Source organism: Lycium barbarum, chromosome 5 (genome assembly GCF_019175385.1).
Source record: "Lycium barbarum isolate Lr01 chromosome 5, ASM1917538v2, whole genome shotgun sequence".
Lineage (NCBI taxonomy): Eukaryota > Viridiplantae > Streptophyta > Magnoliopsida > Solanales > Solanaceae > Lycium > Lycium barbarum.
In genome coordinates this window covers 43,662,344-43,684,372 of record NC_083341.1, presented here as the reverse complement: position 1 = coordinate 43,684,372, position 22,029 = coordinate 43,662,344, and positions in this window count along the sequence as shown.

The following is a 22,029-nucleotide window of genomic DNA, read 5'->3' as shown; positions in this document are numbered from 1 at the left end:
ACAGTAACAACAACCACTATAAAACACAACATAACACAACTAGTCCCTTTTTTTTCCAACATAATGTAGTAACTTCCATTCCGACTTCCCATTTCCAAACCAAACTCAATGTTTTCATATTCCGCACTAATCAAAATCATTGCAATACCATTTGGAAACATTTCATACCATTTCTACAAAATATTCACAAAATATACAAAATGTACAAACTTTCCGCCAAAGCCATAATGCCTCCAAAACTTCTAATCTTTAACATTCATATTCATAGTATGTCTCCATCTTCCAATTTCATCAACAACTACCAAAGTCCACATTTAAATTCTTATTTTCACAATTATACAAAAGTCATATAAAAATCACATAAATTCCCCATAACGACATACAACTTATTTCAACCAAATTCCTTCAACTTTCACTTCCAATATAGATTTCACCATAGCCACAACTATATTACAACATAAAATTCAACTCATATTATCAATACAACTTTGCACCTACACGGCTCATGCACACATACATACCTACCATGCAAACTTCCATATTTTCATGAATTCTATCCATTTCTACACACCATAACATAAACAAAACCTTCACAACATATAAAAGGGAAATGAAATCTTACCTTTCTTCACAACTTCTTCACTTAACTAGGGTTAGAATTTTGTTCCAAAGAGTAGTTCTCTCCTTCCATCAATCATACCATGTTGAAGAGGGCCTTCAAATTAGTGGAATACTAGAAGAAAATAATTTTTTTGGATCAAATTTGGAGGCTCCAATGTTTTCTCTCCATGGCCGAAATTGGAGTGGTCTTTCTTTCTCTTCAAGGTTCTTGAAAATTATAAGGATAGAGATGAAATATATAGCCCTCTTTATCATACTTGGCACATGGAAAATTTAATTAAAATCCATGAGCTTGGGCCATTGCATGGCCGGCCACCCCTCTCTCTTTTGGGCCTCATTTTCTTATATTTGTTTGAGCCCAATTGGCTACAAATCTTGTTTTGTAATTCCCAAAACAAATTTCCGAAATTCCAATTTTGTCCCTAGCCTTCCTCGGTATTTCCGCACCAATGTTATCATAGCCGGCACGTTCATACTAAGTAAGGTCTAAATATAGCCTCATTCATTACAAGTCAAGTTATCTCGAATTTTTTTTTTCGAACATGCAAAAATGTCGGATGTAACACATGCCCGTAACATATCCTCAAGAGTCTGAATGGTACGTTCAGCTTGTCCATCAGTCTGTAGGTGAAATGCCGTGCTGAGGCTCACTTGAGTCCCTAAACCCTCTTGGAAGGACTTCCAAAAATTAGCTGTAAACTGAGTCCCTCTATCAGTGATAATAGATGCCGGGACACCATGGAGTCGCACTATCTCTTTAACATAAAGCTTTGCATAATCTTTCGCCACATATGTCGTTCTGACTGGTAAGAAATGAGTTGACTTCGTGAGTCTATCCACAATCACCCATATAGAATCATACTTACGTCGCGAACGAGGTAAGCCTGTAATGAAGTCCATGTTAATTACTTCCCACTTCCAAGTTGGAATTTCTATAGCTTGTAGCAATCCGTCCGACTTTTGGTGCTCGATTTTCACTTGTTGACAGTTGGGACATTGAGCTACAAATTCTGTTTTATCTTTCTTCATCCAATTCCACCAATATATAGACTTAAGATCATGGTACATTTTCGTCGCTCCGGGGTGGACAGAATAACGGGAACAATGAGCTTCTCTCAATATTTGGTGGCGTAAACCTGCCACATCAGGAACACATAATCTGCCTCGGCATCGGAGAACTCCGTCTCCTGTAATCTCAAATGATGACTCCTCCTTCTGAGGGAGTGTATCTCTGCAAAGCATTAGCATGGAATCTTAGTATTGTCGCTCTTTCACTTCCGCTACTAGCGACGAGACTGCTGAATTCTGAATGGTAGTTCCTCTGCTACCTGAGTCCACTACTCGAACTCCTAGGCTAGCTAACTGTTGGAGCTCACGAGCCATTTCTCTCTTCTCTGGTCGTACATCATACAAACTTCCCATATATCTACAACTAAGAGCATCAGCCATAACATTTGCCCTTCCGGGGTGATATAGAATATCAACATCATAATCTTTTAGCAATTCCAACCATTGTCGTTGCCGCAAATTCAACTATTTCTGCTTGAAGATATAACGAAGCCTCTTATGATCTGTAAAAATATCCACATGGACACCATATAAATAATGTCTCCACATCTTTAATGCATGAATCACTGCAGCCAATTCTAGATTATAGGTTGGGTAATTTTTCTCATGTTTCCATAATTGCCTTGAAGCATACGCAATCACCTTACCATATTGCATCAACACACAGCCTAGCCCAATGCCTGAAGCATCGCAATAAAAAACATATCCTTCCAATACCTCTGGAAGTGTCAGGACGGGGGCAGAAGTTAATCTATCCTTTAGCTGTTGGAAACTACGTTCACAAGCATCTGCCCATTGAAACTTAGTTGATTTCTGAGTCAGCTTTGTGAGTGGTGCAGAAATAGAAGAAAAACCTTCAACAAATCTCCTGTAATAACCTGCTAAGCCCAGAAAGCTACGAACCTCCGTAGGAGTTGTGGGCCTTGGCCAAGTCTTCCCGGCCTCAATCTTTTGGCGATCTACCCGAATACCATCGGCTGCAACAATGTGCCCCAAAAATGTCACCGAGTTCAACCAAAACTCACACTTAGAAAATTTGGCGAATAGCTCTCGAGTTCGAAGCACTCTAAGAACAGTACGCAAATGATCCGCATGTTCTGCCTCGGATCTAGAATACACCAAGATATCGTCGATGAATACAACTACAAATAAATCTAGGAGGGCCTGAACACATTGTTCATCAAATCCATAAATACTGCCAGTGCATTAGTTATCCCAAATGACATTACCCGGAAGTCAAAATGGCCATATCTTGTTCTGAAGGCTGTGTTAGGGATATCCTTCTCCCTAACTCTCACTTGATGATACCCGGACCTCAAATCTATCTTTAAAAACCATTTGACACCTTGTAATTAATCAAATAAGTCATCAATCCTCGGAAGAGGATATTTGTTCTTAATCGTCACCTTATTCAATTGTCGATAGTCAATACACATTCGCAAGGAGCCATCTTTCATTCGGACAAACAATACGGGTGCTCCCCACGGGGATGCACTAGGCCTAATAAAGCCTTTTTCAAGCAAGTCTCTCAATTGCTCCTTCAACTCTTTCAATTCTGCGGGAGCCATTCTATAAGGAGGAATAGATATAGGCTTAGTGTCTGGCAACACATCAATAGCAAAATCAATCTCTCGCTTGGGAGGAAGGCCTGGAAGCTCTTCCGGGAACACATCCGGAAACTAATTTACTACAGGAACTGACTAAAGAGTCGGCGGTTCAGCTTATACATCTTAAACCCGAACTAGATGATAAATACATCCTTTCGTGATCATTTTCCTTGCCTTTAGATAGGAAATAAACCTACCTTTTGGTGACACAGTATTCCCTTACCATTATAAAACTCGTTCTCCCGGAAATTGGAAACGAACCACTTTGATTCTACAACCGACATTGGCATAGCAAGTAGCCAACTAATCCATGCCCATAATAACATCAAAGTCTACCTTTTTTAACTCATGCAAGTCAATCATAGTATGACGGTCACAAACCACAACTATACAGTTTCTATTTACTCGGCTAGCTATTACCGATTCACCAACGGATGTAGACACCTCAAAAGGTTTGATTGACTCCGGTTCGACTCTAAATCGACCCGCAATATACAGAGTAACATATGACAATGTGTAGCCCGGATCTATCAAAGCATATACATCATGAGAAAATACCGATAATATACCTGTGACCACATCAGGAGAAGACTCAAGATCTTGGCGTCTAGCCAAAGCATCAATACGGTGCTGAGGACCGCTAGAACTGGGGGCTCTCCCTCTGCCTCTACCGTGGCCAACTGGCGCATGTGAACCTGGCCCCATAGGGCAGACAGATGATGAAGATCCGGCTACCGACCCCGAAGGCTGGGTCCTACCTCTACCATGAACTGAGGGGCAATCACGCATAATATGGTCTGGTCGACCACATGAATAGCAAACCTCTAAACCCAATCGGCATGGACCCCAATGTAACTTCCCACACTGGGAACATAGTGGCACGTGTGGCCTCGCCTGACCCGAATCACCTCTAAAATGAGATCCCGAGAAAGAGGGTCAATCATTCCTAAAATTTGGTCCAGAGAAGGGTGCTATTCTGGGCTGATTATACGGTGAAACATACGGTCCGTATGTTTTATACGGCCAGTATGTTTGGCCTTATAATGCCCAGTTTCCCGAAGTTCGTTTTCGTCGACTCGTTTGATCTCCATTCCTTGTGGAACCTACTTAGAACTTGTCTATCACCTCATTAACAATCTAAGGGACATTATAACTCTTCTCTAAAGCATCATTAAATCCTCGTTAACTTGTTACTCATAATTCCTTTTCAATACCTATCGTATGCCTTGTCTTTTCTTGGCAAACTTTCTTCCGCTATCTCGAACGTCTTTGAAATCTTAACTAGGTTCATCAAATGTCATTCCTTACTTATTGAAATACCGTACACTGGTGCTCTTCATTAGTCTATTCGCTATGCATCAACCGAAAATTGTCTGAGGTGTAACATAAATACATGTTCCCACTTTATGTTCTCATCCTTTCCACTTCTCCACTTCTCTCCAAACATCTAGAATATTCCATGCATATAATTTTCAAGAATACAAGGGGAAATCAAAGGTTAATACCACAAATTCAAGTGAATAGAGTGCAAGGAAGCTCCTTGGAGTTTCTAGAGTCAAGAAATCCCTTGGAAGTTGAAACTAGGGTTTTCTTCAAGTGAAGTATTGCCACCCAAAACCCATTCCTACGCATTCAAATGTGAGTTTCATGATTATTCCATGTTGCTTAAGGTATTGAAAAGTTGAAACACTTGGTTTATGGAAGGAGATGGAAAATGGATTACAAAAGATGAGATTAGTGGCAATTATGAATAGTAGATTAATATGAATAATTAATATTGATATGTTGTGGTTATAATTACGTTATGAATGATGTTAAGAGCATGAGAGAAACATTAGATGAGAATGAATGTAACATGGTAGTATGATTATGATTATGGATGACCTTAAGAGGAAATTGTAGGAATTGGATAATGATGAATTTGACTAAAGTCATTGATGATGATATTATGAATGTTATTATTGACGTTTGGGAGTTGAAATATGATATGGGGAAAGTAGTAGAAACAAAGGAGATGCTGCTCAATTTTCTATAGCTTTAGTTCAAACACGCTTATGTTGTTGATTATCTAATATGAGTATGAACTCTCTTGAAGGTAGAAACGTGAATATTTAAGAGGAACGTTCAAGCGATAGAGTAGCTAGACGAAAAGGTATGTGAGGCTAGTCCTTTCTTTCTATGGCATGAATCCTATGGCATGATTTTTCCATCTTCTCCATGAATCTTCTACATCCCGGAAAACTAAGTGCCTATGTTCATGAATAGCCACATGAGATAAGAGATACATTACGAGCCCAATAATGATGATGATGAGCTAAAGTCTAAAGATTCTAGAGTTCATGATACGATGTTCCTATAAAGTTAATGATGTTGTTATTGTATACACTCACCTTATACACTATTTCCTTCAAGGTGAGGCAGAATACTTATAAATGCTCCATAATGGAATCGGGGGTTCACGACCTTATGTCACCTCGATAAAGTATAGCTATCTTTGAGTTCTATGCATGCATTATGATGAGTACATGTTGATGATATTACACCGTTCCTATATGGCCGGGCAGACACCACAAAGGCGGGCAGCGTATACACGTTGTCTAGATGGCATGGGCAAACACCATTAGTGGGCGGCATGAGATGGTACCCCGGACGCGGGAGGCCTGGATGCAGGCTAATGATTATCATACCGTACCTATATGGTCGGGAAGCTTATATATATATATATATATGATGATGATTATGAGGTAAGCCAGCATGCATTGTTTCTTTTATAATTGACAGTCAGTTATAGGTTGCTCCTTATTTGATACTTCCTTTATCTCATTGACGTATTATTATTACTTATACCTCTCATACTCAGTACAATGTTCGTACTGACGTCCGTTTTCTTTGGACGCTGTGTTCATGCCCACAGGTAGACAGGGAGGTAATCCAGACTCGTAGTAGCTATTAGTTGACCTGAGAGCACTCCATTGTTCCGGAGGTGCCTTTGATTATTCTTTTGTGTATACATATGTATATTTTGGGCACGATGGGGTCCTGTCCCATCTCTATGTTTAGCACTCTAGTAGAGGCTCGTAGATACGCATGTGTGGGTGGTATGGTCTCATGATGTTACTGTTATATATATATATATATATTATTTTGATAGCCGAAGGGCTTATGTATATAAGAGTAATTATGTTTCCAAACAAAAAATGATTTTTCTATGATTTGAGCATGAATTTGATAAAAGAACGCTTAATGAGTATGATGAGTAGTAGAAGGAGTGGTGCTCGGTGGTTAGCCCCAGGTGCCCGTCACGGCCCCTAGTTAGGTCGTGACAAAAGTGGTATCAGAGCAGTTCAGTCCTAGGAAGTGTCTACGAGCCGTGTCTAGTAGAGTCTTGTTTATGGTGTGTTGCGCACCACACTAATAAACAGGAGGCTACAGGACATTTAGGAAAAATGACCATCTTTCATCTTAAGAGATCGTGCGATAGAGCTGTGTTATAAGATTTTGCCCCCTGTAATAGTGTGTTATGATTTCAGAAATGCCGCCAAAGGCAAAAGCTACAGCCACCCAGAAGGGTAAGACTACGATGAAAAGGCGGGTAGAAAGAGAGCTGACAACAAATGTAGAAGAGGGCGAGTCACATAATGAGGCCCCATCTAATACTTTCTCCACCCCTCCTAATGTGGAGGAACAAGGAGGAGCTTCAGTTCCAGTTCCTCCACCGGTTGCTTCGGGTCAACAAGTGACCGAGGCCATCCATCTATTAACACAGTTAGTTGTCGCCCAGGCACAACGGCAGAATGCGGGTCCGAGTGATAGGGCAGCTAGTACCAGAGCCCATGACTTCATGAGTTTGAATCCTCCGGTGTTTTTCGGGTCAAAGCCGGATGAAGACCCGTAAGGTTTTATTGATGAGATACTGAGAACATTGAGGATTATTCATGCCTCCAAAACTGAATCTGTGGAATTGGAATCTTATAGACTCTGAGATGTGGCGGTATTGTGGTACAATAATTGGCTAGCATCAAGAAAAGAAAATGCGCCTCCTCCCGTGTGGCAAGAATTTGTAAATGCTTTCATCCGCCACTATTTGCCACCCGAGGTCCGCCGAGCTAGAGCGGATAGGTTCTTAAATCTAAAGCAAGGAAATATGAGTGCCCGGGAATATAGCCTTCAGTTTAATTCATTGGCTAGATATGCCCTGATTATGGTGGCCGATATGGGAGATAGGGTACACAGGGTTTGTGAGTGGCTTAGGGCCATATTTATTTAAGGATTGTTTGACGGCTTCGTTGCAGGATGGGATGGATATTTCCCGAATACAAGCCCATGCCTAGAATTTAGAAGGACAACAACCTCTTTAAAGGGGTGATCGTGATATCGATAGAAGGAAAAGCAAGAGGGCCAGACCTATGAGGGCAGGAAACGATTATAAAAGGGGATCAAGGCAGACACATTCTAGACACTCAGTCCAGTCAGTGACTAGTGCGCCTTCACGATTTAAGGGTATGAGATTTGATCACTCCTTTCGTTCAGGACAGGGTCAGAGTTCGAGGGCCTCAGATTATCAGTTTGGGGGAGATTATAGCTAGACGAGACCCCCAGTACCGCGATACAGCCAGTGCAGTAGACTACATTCTAAACAGTGTCGCCATGGTTCAGATGCTTGTTATGCCTGCGGCCAGGTTGGGCATATGATGCGAGATTGCCCATTGGTGAGTGGTAGAGTTCGGGTTCAGCCCACAGGATCAGCGGCTGGTTCCTCTTCAGTACGCCCGGTAGGGCAGACTCCCCAGATTTCAGCAGATGAAGGTAGAGGCAAAGGGAGGGCATCTACTTCATGTGCCACTCAGCCCCGTGTGTATGCTTAAGTCGGACGACAGGATCTTGAATCCTCCCCAGATATGGTTACAGGTACATTATTTGTATTTTCCTATGATGTGTATGCATTGATAGATCCGGGTTCTACCTTGTCTTATATTACTCCGTATGTTGCTGGTTGTATTAGGGTGAAACCTGAGCCAATTAAACCTTTTGAGGTGTCTGCTCCGGTTAGTGATCCCGTGAGAGCTAGACAAGTGTATAAAAATTGTGTAATTGTGATATGCAATCGCCAGAGCAAAGCTGATTTAATCGAGCTGGAAATGTTAGATTTCGATGTGATTATGGGCATGGATTGGTTGGCCTCATGTTATTCTAATGTTGATTGTCGGATGAAAATAGTTTGATTCCAATTTTTGGAAGAGCCCGTGCTTGAATGGAAGGGTAATACAGCATCTCCGAGAGGTAGGTTTATTTCCTACCTTAAAGCAAGAAAGATGATAGCTAAAGGCTATATTTATCACCTAGTACAAGTTCATGATACCAAAGCAGAGTCACCAACTTTTCAATCCGTTTCGGTAGTGACTGAATTTTTGGATATATTTCCAGATGAACTTCAAGGCCTTCCTGCAGAAAGAGAGATTGACTTCGCTATTGATGTGTTGCCGGACACCAAGCCTATTTTCATTCCTCTTTATCGAATGGCTCCGGCAGAATTGAAATAGCTAAAGGCACAGTTGAAAGATTTGCTTGAGAAGGGGTTTATTAGACCCAGTACATCACCGTGGGGAGCACCAGTCTTGTTCACGAGAAAGAAAGATGGTTCCCTACGAATGTGCATAGATTATAGGCAGTTGAATAAGGTGACAATAAAGAACAAATATCCTTTCCCAAGGATTGATGATTTGTTTGATCAACTACAGGGTGCCAAGTGGTTTTCCAAAATAGACTTGAGGTCAGGTTATCACCAAGTGAGAGTTAGAGAAGAAGATATTCCCAAAATAGCTTTCAGAACGAGATATGGAAACTATGATTTCCGAGTGATGTCGTTTGGGTTGACTAATGCTCCGGCAGTGTTCATGAATTTGATGAATATTGTATTCAGGCCCCTCTTGGATTTATTTGTGATAGTATTCATTGCTGATATTCTGGTATACTCTCGCACAAAATCAGAACATGCAGATCATTTACGTATTGTTCTTAGAATTCTTCGAACCCGAGAATTGTATGCAAGATTTTCAAAGTGCGAGTTTTGGCTGAATTTCGTGACATTTTTAGGTCATGTTGTTTCAGATGATGGTATTCGAATTGATACTTAGAAAATTGAAGCTGTGAAGACTTGGCCAAGGCCTACGACGCCTACAAAAGTTTAGAGTTTTCTGGGATTGGCAGGGTACTATAGGAGGTTCGTAGACAGATTATCCTCTATTTCAGCCCCATTGATGAAGCAAACCCTGAAGTGAGCTAAGTTTCAGTGGAATGATGCTTGTGAACGTAGTTTTCAAGAGTTGAAAGATAGATTAACTTCAGCTCCGGTCTTAACGCTCCCAGAAGGGCCAGATGGCTATGTTGTATATTGTGATGCTTCCGGTGTTGGGTTAGGATGTGTGTTAATGCAGCACGGTAGAGTTATTGCTTATGCTTCGAGACAGATGCGGAAATATGAAAAGAACTACCCAACTCATGATCTCGAATTGACTGCAGTCATTCATGCATTAAAAATTTGGAGACATTACTTCTATGATGTGCATGTCGATATTTATACAGATCACAAGAGTCTTCAATACATTTTCAAATAGAAGGAGTTAAATCTGCGGCGGAGGCGATGGTTAGAGTTATTGAAAGATTATGATGTGAGCATTTTATACCACCCCGGAAAGGCAAATGTAGTAGCTTATGCGCTTAGCCGCCGATCAATGGGTAGCCTATGTGAAGTTTCTCCGAAGAAGAAAGAGATGACTCATGAGCTTCATCAGCTAGCTAATCTTGGAGTATGTTTAATTGATTCAGGTGGTGCAGGAATTGATATTAATGATCCCACAGCTTCGTCTCTGAATAGGGAAGTGAAAGAGCGACAATATGAAGACCCTCAATTGAGCCATTATAGAGACGTATTTCATCAAAAAGAGAAGTCCCCATGTTACACCTCGGAAAATCATCCGTTGGTACACAAGTGAATGAACTAGTGAGGAGTACGAGTATACGATATTTCCATAAGTGAGAAACAACTTTTGATGAACCTAAGTGAGATTTCCAGGGCATCCGATGTTAGACGAGAAAGTTGGCTAAGATGAGGCAAGGCATACGATAGGTATCGGAAAGGAAATACGAGTAACGAGTTAGAAAGGCCTTAATGATGACTTGGAGAAGAGTGATAACGTCCCTTAGATTGGTATTGGGGTGTTGAACAAGTGTTAAGAAGGTTCCATAAGGATTGGAGATCAAACGAATCGACGAAACGAACTTCGGAACCACTGGGGGTTATACGACCAAACATACTAGCCGTATAAATTATACGGTCCGTATGTTTGGGACCGTATAATCAGCCCAGAAAGGCAAAAGTTTCTTGACCAAATATACGGCCAGACATATGGTCCATATAAATTATACGGACCGTATGTTGGTCCGTATAAGTGGTCGGGGCAGATTTTTGGTGCATTAAATAAAAGGACCAAGGTTATTTCATTTCATTTCTATTTCACACCCCTTCTCTCTAAAACATCTCTCTACATATATTCCACAAGAATTCAATGATATTTGGTGATCAACAACATAAACCAAGTGAATCAAGTGCAAGAAAACCATCAAAGATCATTCAAAGTCAAGAAATCTCATGGAGGTAAACTAGGGTTTTTGCTCAAGTGGAGTATTATCAACCAAGGCTTGTTCCTACAACATCTAAGGTAAGATTCATGATATTTCTATGTTATTTAAGGTATTTAAGAGTTGAAATACTTGGATTATAGTAAGGTATGGAAAAATGGGTCATGAATATGGAATAGTGTCATTTTGAGAAATAGTTCGAATCGAGTTATGGATCTTGTTGTATTGTGATGTAAATACGTTATAAATGATGTTGAGAAGATGAGATGAGTAATGTACGTGAATGGACATAGTCGTTTGTTATAGCCATAGATGTGAGCGATTGAAAGCAAATTGAGAAATGTGGATAATGTTGATGAATAATGACTATTGTTATGGTATTGTGAATGTATCGTTGACGTTTGGGAGTTGATATACGTTATGGAGGAATGTCGTATAAATAAAGGAGATGCTGTCCGCTTTTCTCTAGCTTTAGTCATATATGCTAGCTATCGATTCTAATGATAGTATGACTTCAATGAAGGTAGAAACGCTAACATTGGAGGAGAACGCGCAAGTGTAGAGTAGTTGAACGGAAAAGGTATGTAAGGCTAACCCTTCTTTCATAAGGCATGTTTCTTTGGCCAAACGTCTAAATCTTCAATGAGACTATGATATCCTTCAAATGACTTGATCTTTCGAGCTTGTGAGCACACGATTCTTGATTCGCTACGATTGTACTAAATCCCTCGTATGACGAGTGAGCCTATAGAGATAGATGTGGTGAATGACGGTAATAGTGATAACGATATTGATGACGACTATAATGGTAATAATGATGACGATAACGATGACGATTATGATAATGATGCTAATAGTAAAGATGCTTATGGGCTATTATGTGTATGTATCTATGTATGACTATTATGGGACCCCGAGCTTTTGAGGCCGAGTAAGATATGTAAATAAGTATGTATATGATTACGTAACGCGCGCACACCTCTACAGATGGTACGGACAACCCTGACTCCTTGGTAGGGCCAGGTAGATGTAACCCTAAAGCCTTGGTAGGGCCAGGTATGTGTAACCTTGAGCTTTGGTTGGCCAAGTATGTATGAAACGCCGACCTTGCATGGTCGGGTATGCTATGTAAATGCTATGTATATGATATGATGATGTATATGATATGGATATAAGTATGAAAACGAACATGATATGATATGAATGCGAATAAAGGTATGTATACGAATGTGAGTACAGATATGGAACGAATACGGATACAGATGTATGTACGTAAATACGCATTAGAAATGGAAAGGTCCTATGTAAGGCAAGTAAGTGCCCACGACGATGATATTGACATATCCCATTCTATGCTACTTCTTATGTTGCTATTTATGCTTCTATATTTATATTGATCATGTTTTACATACTCAGTACATTCTTCGTACTGACGTCCTTTTGTTTGTGGACGTTGCGTCATGCTCGCAGGTGCACTGGGAGACAGGCTTGATCCATAGCTGCTTTCTCAGAGATTACATAGCAGAGCTCCATTTCATTCGGAGCCATAGCTTTTGGGTACTTATTCTTTTGTGTATATAATTATGGGCATAGCGGGGTCCTGTCCCGCTTATGTGATATGTTATGCTCTTCTTAGAGGCTCGTAGACATGTGTATATGGTTAGATGTGTCTGGCCTTGTCGGCCTATATTTTGTATATTATTTTGATAGCCTTGGCGGCTCATGTACATTGACGTGGTATAAATGACAACCATGATATGAAAGCATTGCCGTCCAATGGGACTAGTATGATTGATCAATAGAAATGTATGCTTAATTTTGTGGCTCACCTAGATGTAAGAGTAAGAGTAAGCTATAGGGTGCTCGGGTGGGCTAGCACCGGGTGCTCATCACGGCCCTCGAGACGGGTCGTGACAAAAGTAGTATCAGAGCAGTTCAGTCCTAGGGTGTGTCTACGAGCCGTGTCTAGTAGAGTCTTGCTTATGGGTGTGTTGCGCGCCACACTTATAAACAAGAAACTGCGGACATTTTAGGAATAAATGACCTTCTTTCTTCATAAGAATCGTGCGATAGAGCTATGGTATAAGAAATTCTTGTTCCTTAATCGTGTGTTGTGCGTTGCAGAAATGCCTGTAAAGAGAAAGGCTACAGCAGCCCAAAAGGGCAAGACGGTGGCAGAAAAGCGGGCTAAAAGAGCACCGCCACCGATAGTAGAGGAAAGTGAGTCCCAGAGTGCGGCTCAATCTCAGTCCTCCCGTTAAGTACCTATATTAGAGGAGCGCGAGGGAGCCTCAGCCCCAGCTCCAGCACCTCCAGCTCCTCCACCGGATACTTCGGGCCAAGATGTGAAAGAGGTCATACATTTGCTTACCCAGTTGGTTGCTGCTCAGACTCAGCGGCAAAGTACAGGGCAGGGTGATAGGGTTGTTAGTGCAAGATCCCATGATTTCATTACTTTGAACCCTCCAAAATTCTTTGGGTCAAAGCCGGAGGAGGACCCTCAGGATTTCATCGATGGTATGTTGAGGACGCATTGATTGATACATGCTTCGGACATCGAATTGGTGGAGTTAGCGTCGTATAGATTGAGAGATGTCTTAATCCAATGGTACACAGTTTGGATGGCTTCACGGGGAGCCAATGCACCTCCCCCGGTATGGTATGAGTTTGTTGATGCTTTTCTTCGACATTATATGCCTCTAGAAGTTTGACATTATAGAGCCTCCAGAAGTTCGACATTATAGAGCCGATAAGTTTTTAAACTTGAGGCAAGGTAGCATGAGTGCTTTAGAGTACAGTCTCCGCTTCAATTCCTTGGCTAGGTATGCTTCGGCCATGGTAGCGGATATGGGTGACCGGGTACGCCGATTTTTATGAAAGGCCTAGGGCCAAATTTGATAGATAGATGCTTGACTGCGTCCCTTCAGGACAATATGAATATTGCACGCATTCAGGCTCATGCTCAGAACTTAGAAGAAAACCTACAGCAACCGAGAAGTGAACGCGAGCATGATAGGGGTCATGGTAAGAGGGCCAGATCTTCAGGTCTGATGAGTGAGTTTAGAGGTGGGCACAGACAGTAGATGCCCAGGAACTCAGGCTATTCTATGACTAGTGTGCCTCCGTGGTTTTCAGGCCAGAGATTCGACAGATCTACTCATTCCGGGCCGAGTCAGAGTTATTCGGGGTCTTAGTTCAGAGATGATTCAGGCCAATCACGGCCACCCGTACTGCGATGTTCCCAGTGTAGGAAGTTGCATTGGGGTCGATGCCGATTGGGTTCGGATGTTTGCTATTCATGTGGTCGATCAGGCCATATCATGCGTGATTGCCCCTCAGTTCATGGTAGAGGTAGGACCCAGCCTTCAGGGTCGATGGCCGGATCTTCAGCATCTGTACGCCCTATGGGGCCAGGTTCACATGCTCCAGTCGGCCATGGTAGAGGTATAGGGAGAGCTCCCAGTTCTAGCGGTCCTCAGCACCGTGTTTATGCTTTGGCTGGACGCCAAAATCTTGAGTCTTCCCCTGACGTGGTCACAGGTATATTATCGGTATTCTCTTATGATGTATATGCTTTGATTGATCCGGGCACCACCTTGTCATATGCCACTCCGTATGTTGCGGGTCGATTAGAGTCGAACCGGAGTCGACTAAACCTTTTTAGGTGTCTACACCCGTGGGTGAATCGGTAATAGCTAGCCGAGTATATAGAAATTCTGTAATTATGATTTGTGATCGTCGTACCATGATTGATTTGCATGAGCTAGAAATGGTGGATTTTGATGTTATTATGGGCATGGAGTGGTTGGCTTCTTGTTATGCCAATGTTAATTGTAGAATGAAAATTGTTCGCTTCCAATTTCTGGGAGAACCAGTTTTAGAGTGGAAAGGGAATACGGCGTCACCAAAAGGTAGGTTTATTTCCTATCTAAAAGCAAGGAATATGATCACAAAGGGATGTATCTATCATTTAGTCCGGGTTCAAGATTTAGAAGCTGAATCGCCGACTCTTCAGTCAGTTCCCGTAGTAAATGAATTCCCGGATGTGTTCCTGTCACGACCCGTCTAGAGGGCCGCAACGAGCACCCGGTGCTAGCCCACCCGGGCACCCTTGGCTTACACATATACTTACATCTAGGTGAGCCATACGATTAAACATACATCTCTTTCTTATTAATCATGCTAGTCCCATTGGACGACAACATCTTTAAATCATCATTGACATCTATGCCACATCAAATGTATATAAGACGACGAGGCTATCAAAAGATATACAAAATATAGGCCGACAAGGCCGGACACGTCTAATCATACACACGTGACTATGAGCCTCTAAGGAGAGTATAACATATCATATGAGCGGGACAGGACCCCGCTATGCCCACAATTATGTACACAAAAGAATAAGTACCCAAAAGTTATGGCTCCGAATGAAATGGAGCTCTGCTGTGAAGTCTCTGAGAAAGTAGCTATGGATCAAGCCTGTCTCCCTGTGCACCTGCGGGCATGACGCAGCGTCCACAAATAAAAGGACGTTAGTACGAAGAATGTACTGAGTATGTAAAGAATGATCAATATCAATATAGAAGCATAAATAGCAACATAAGAAATAGCATAGGATGGGAGATGGCAATATTGTCGTCATATGCACTTACTTGCCTTTCATAGGAACTTTCCCTTGCTAATACGTATTTGTGTACATACATCATTATCTGTATTCCGTGATAGTACCCGTACCATATTTGTGCTCGTATTCGTATACATGCCCTTATTCATAATCATATACATAGTCATATCATATTCGTACTCATATCATAAACATAGAATTTCCATAGCATACCTGACCACGTAGGATCGATGTTTCATACATACTTGGCCAATCAAGGCTCAAGGTTACTCATACCTTGCCCTACCAAGGCTTCAGGGTTATCCGTACCCTCTACAGAGGTGCGCGCGCATTATGTAATCGTATACAAACTTATTTACATATCATACTCGGCCTCATAAGCTCGGGGTTCTATAATAGTCGTACATATACATAATAGCTCATAAACATCTTTACTTTTAGTCATCATTATAATAATCGTCATCGTTATTATCATTATAGTCATCATCAATAGGATTATCACTACTATCGTCATCCACCTCTTCTACCTTAACGAGAAATTTAGTACAATCGTAGCGTATCAAGAATCGTGAGCTTACAAGCTTGGAAGATCAATTCATTTGGAAGACAACATACTCGTATAGAGGATTTAGATGTTTGGCCAAAGAACCATGCTTTATGAAAGAAGGTTTAGCCTTACATACCTTTCCGTCGCACTATTCTACACTTGCACGTTCCCCTCCAATAGCGTTTCTACCTTCATTAAAGTCATACTATCATTAGAATCGATAATTAGCACACATGGCTAAAACTAGGGGAGAATCGGACAACATTTCCTTCACATCATAATTCAACTCCCAAACGTCAACAATATCATAACAATGGTCATTAGTCATTCACATTATCCACATTCCACAATTTACTTTCATTTGCCCATATCTATGGCTATAACACATGATTTCTTCCATTCACATACAATGTCTATTTCATGGTCTTTCAACGTCATTTATAACCCATTCATGTCACAATATAACAACAATCATGATTCGATTCCAACTAATTCTCTAAATGGCACTATTCATCATTCGTGACCCATTTTACCATATTCTTCTACACTCCAAGTATTTCAACTCTCCAATATCTTAAACAACATATAAACATCATGAATCTTACCTTAGATGTTGTAGGAACAAGCTTTAGTTGATAATACTCCACTTTGATCAAAATCCTAGTTTATCTCCATTTGGATTTCTTGACCTTGGATGATCTTTGATGGTTTTTTTACTCTTGATTTACTTGTTTTATGTTGTTGGTCACCAAATACCTTTGAATTTTTGTGGAATAAATGTAGAGAGATGTTTTAGAGAGAAGGGGTGTGATGTAGAAGTGAAATGAAATAAGCCTTGGTCCCCTTATTTAATGACTTGAAAATCTGATTTGGAGTGCACAACTTGGTTTACGGTCCGTATTCCAGTTTACGGACCGTCCTTCATGGTCGTATTTAATCATAACAGAACCAGAAACTCAGGCTGAAGCATGGTGATTTACGATCACGGTTTACGGGCCGTAAACCACTTTACGGTCCGTATTTTGGGTTGTATTTAACCATTTGATCAATTGGCAGAAAGTTGAAGTTTTGGAAGACAAAATACGACATGGCAGTTTACGGACCGTATACCACTTTACCGTCAGTATTTCACTTTACGACCAACTAGCCAGAATGCAAGCCTGCAACTTTTCACATTTCCAAAACCTATAATTAGTCATTGCGGAGCATAACCTATCTCTTATCGCAATTGCCTTTAGAATCTTATTTAGGGTCATCAAATGTCGTTTCTTACTCATGGAAACATCATACACTCGTGCTCATCACTAGGTCATTCACTTGCGTACCAACAGATGATTTTTCGAGGTGTAATAGTTCCCAGAAGAGCTTCCAGGCCTTCCTCCCGAGCGGGAGATTGATTTTGCTATTGATGTGTTGCCAGGCACTCAACCTATATCTATCCCTCCTTATAGAATGACTCCCGCAGAATTGAAAGAATTGAAGGAGGAATTGAAAGACTTTCTTGAAAAAGGCTTTATTAGGCCTAGTTCATCCCCGTGGGGAGCACCCGTACTGTTCGTCCGAAAGAAAGATGGCTCCTTGAGAATGTGCATTGATTATCGGCAATTGAACAAGGTGACGATTAAGCATAAATATCCTTTTCCGAGGATTGATGATCTATTTGATCAATTGCAAGGTGCCAAATGGTTTTCAAAGATTGATTTGAGGTCCGGGTATCATCAAGTGAGAGTTAGGGAGAAAGATATCCCTAAGACAGCCATCAGAATAAGAGAGTTAGGGAGAAAGATATCCCTAAGACAGCCATCAGAATAAGATATGGTCATTTTGAATTCCGGGTAATGTCATTTGGGCTAACTAATGCACCGACAGTGTTTATGGATTTGATGAATACTGTGTTCAGGTCTTTCCTAGATCTATTCGTGATTGTATTCATCGACGATATCTTGATGTATTCTAGATCCGAGGCAGAATATGCGGATCATTTGCGTACTGTCCTCGGAGTTCTTCGAACTCAAGAGTTGTTCGCAAAGTTTTCCAAGTGCGAGTTTTGGTTGAACTCAGTGGCATTTTTGGGGCATATTGTTGCAGCCGATGGTATTCGAGTGGATAGTCAAAAGATTGAGGCTGTGAAAACTTAGCCAAGGCCCACGACTCCTACGGAGGTTCGTAGCTTTCTGGGCTTAGCAGGTTATTACAGGAGATTCGTTGAAGGTTTTTCTTCTATTTCTGCACCGCTCACAAAGTTGACCCAGAATTCAGCAAAGTTTCACTGGACAGACCCTTGTGAACGTAGCTTCGAAGAGTTGAAAGGTCGATTGACTTCTGCCCCAGTTTTGACACTTCCAGAGGGTTTGGAAGGATGTGTTGTCTATTGTGATGCTTCAGGTGTTGGGCTAGGCTGTGTATTGATGCAACATGGTAAAGTAATTGCATATGCTTCAAGGCAGTTGCGGAAACATGAGCAGAATTATCCAACCCATGATCTAGAATTGGCCGCAGTGGTTCATGCATTAAAGATATGGAGACATTATCTATATGGTGTCCATGTGGATATTTATACAGAACATAAGAACCTTCAGTATATCTTCAAGCAGAAAGAGTTGAATTTGCGGCAACGACGATGGTTAGAATTACTAAAAGATTACGACATTGATATCTTATATCACCCTGGAAAGGCAAATATTGTAGCTGATGCTCTTAGCCGCAGATCTGTTATAGCCCGTATTTTGTACGTTCGGATAATTCAAGATAATTGCGAGAAGTTAAGGCCAAGAACATTTTTCGAAATTATTTTAATACACAAGTCGGTTATTAGTATGGAGATATTGAGAAAGGCTAAGGGTAAAAAGGGAAATCCACAAAGTGGTTCATGGTAATATTGTGGAAGGCTAGGGGCAAAATGAGAATTTCACAAAATATTCAAGAAGGTTCTTGAAGGGGCCATGTTGGCCGTGTGGCATAGAATCATATGTCCACATTTTTATTTAATGGGGACTAATTATATATATATATATATGTGTGGACTAAAGCTTACATAAGAAGACAATTAGTCTTCTTTGTTTATTTTTAAGAAACTTCAAGAAAACTGGAGAATGGGACATGTGGCCACCCTTGTGTGGATTATATATATATATATATATATATATATATATATATATATATATATATATATATATATATATATATATATATATATATGAGAGAGAGAGCTTACCAATCAAGACATATTTTTCATGAAAATTCAAGAAACTTGAAGGAAAGAAACACCAAGGGCATTCGGCCCTAGCTAAGAAAAATGGTGCCATGGAAATTGATCAAGAAAAATTATTTTCTCCAAGTAATTCAACCAAGTGGAACGTCCCTAACAACATGGAGTGATTGTTGGAGCAAGCCAACAATTTATTGGGTGATTTACAAACCCTAGCCAAGTAAGAAGACAAGTGGAGGAAGGTAAGGTTCAATCTTCTTTTATATATGTTATGGATGGTTTATGCATGTTGTTGTATGTAGAAATTGATGGAATTCATGAAATATGTATGTGTATGGTTGTGGCCAAATAGAGGTGGTGTTGTATAGATGTGATGAATTGATTTTTATTTAGTATTTTGATTGTTGTAGTTGCGGATTCTATGATGAAAATAAAGGTTTGATGAATTGAAATGAAGTTGGAATCATTGTGGGATTATTGAAGGAATTAATATGACATTAGCATGGTTTCTTGTATTGTGAAGATAATGTTGTTAACATGTGGTCGTAGATATAATGCATGAATTTGGAGGTAAGAAATGTGTTGATTTTATTGTGTTTGGAAGATTGTAAGTTGGGTTGTTGTGGTTGAATTTGAAATAAAGAAATAGGTTGTTATTGTTCTTGTTGAATTTGGAAGGTTTCGGGTGAAGTAGTATGTTGATTGGGTTGTTTTGAATATTATGTGAATTGAATTGAATATAAATGAAATGTCGTTGAGTTGTATGACAAAGGTTGTTAATGTTAGAATGCGTCTTGAATTGATTGTTGATGTTGTTGGCATGATTGTTGGTATTGTTGTTGATCATTTGGCCGAGTTGAATTCTCAGATTGTTGTTGATAAATTGGCCGGGTTAGATTCTCGGGGATTGTGTATTTACAGGGGAGATGCTGCCGAAATTTCGGCAGATTATAAATGAATTCATTTGAATGATTTAGACAAGTATATCATAATGAGTCTAATGATTGTGTCAATCTTCTTGAATGTAGACTAGCGATAGCGAGCTAATAGGACGTGGAGCAGGTATGTAAGGCTTACCCTTTCTTTCTTTGGCATGATCCTTATGAAACAAGCTGATGATGTATATGTATGATTTTAAAGATATTCGTATTGTTAGAGCCACTAGGATGGCTAATGTTCTTGACTTCCGAAGAACTATTTTGCTATGTCTTGATGCAAGTGTGTGGTTCCAAAAGCCTTATGTTGATTTGATTCATAGTGATATTCGAAAGGTACTTGATATGATTATTGCTTTGATTTTCCAAAAATAGCTTCTGAAACGTTCATGGAAGGTTCTGTACTTCAAACGCTCATAACTTTCTTATACTAAATTGGATTGACCCGAAACTTGTTTCTGAGCCTTCAGGTGTCGGTAAGTATACGTGTCTATCGGGTCTTCCATAATACATTCGGAGGTTACCGACCTTACTTCACTCCGATAGAGACATAACATTTTTTGGGCTCTCATGCATGCTGCTTACATGATATATGTATACGCTACATGAACATGATATATGTATATGTATATGGGGTAAGGGGAAAGGTGAGGCGCTATAGAATCATTGCCACCTGATCAGTTGGTATCGGAGCCGGTGGTCGGGCAAACCCAGTGGTGGGGCAAACCCAATGGTGGGGCAAACCCAGTGGTGGGACAAACCTCAGCAAGAACGTTGAGTCCCAAAGGGGGGTGAGTGTAAGGCTTGCCTTAGGCGAATCCCACATTGGTTTAGGGAAATCCCACATTGGTTCAGGAAAATCCCACATCGGTTAATATCGTCCTGGACGCGGGATATATGTGGTTAAATGGATTGGAGCCGACGCCTCGGCAATATGATATGTTCTATTTTACATATATATGAAAAAGAAATATTTTCAAAGAAAGTAAAATATGATATGTATATATATGGATTGGGCTGCACGTTCCGCAGCACTAAGCATGCATGGAACCCGCCTAAAAGGCATTCAGATGTACAGGTTACTCTTTTACCCCATGATGTGCTCTATATCTCCATTCTGTTATTACTCATAATTGCATCTCTTACTATGTTACTATTCATGCCTTACATACTCAGTACATTGCTCGTACTGACCCCCTTTCTTTGGGGGATGCGTTTCATGCCGCGCAGGTACACCCAGTTGAGTAGAAGCCATTATAGAAGATGTTCCAGCGAAGTTTGCAAGCTCCATTTGCCCCTGGAGAGTTGTCGGGTCAGAGTATTATGCTATGATGGCTTGTTCGAAGTTAGAGACTTTGCAGACAGAGTCGTAGGTATAGAATGTCAGTTTTGTAAGCGGCTCCATCAGCCGATGTGTTATTATGTTTCATGTTACGAGTTTCATGTGATGATGGATTTTATTCGAATTGAGTACGATGGAAAGAAAGGTTCAGAAAGTTTTACGATGTTTTTTATTTCTTATTTGATTTAAGAGTCTAAAGAGATTATATATGCAATAAGAGTCAGCGGGTTCGCTCGACTCCGAATATGGGGTCTGGTGCCCATCACACCCTAGTAAGCTCGGGGTGTTACAAAGTGGTATCAGAGCAGGTTGTCCTAGGGGTTGTCTGCAAAGTCGTGTCCAGTAGAGTCCTGTTTATAGGTGTGAAGCCGGCCACATTTATAAACAGGAGGCTGCGGGGCATCTAGGGATTGTTGACCTTCTTTCTGTCTTAGAT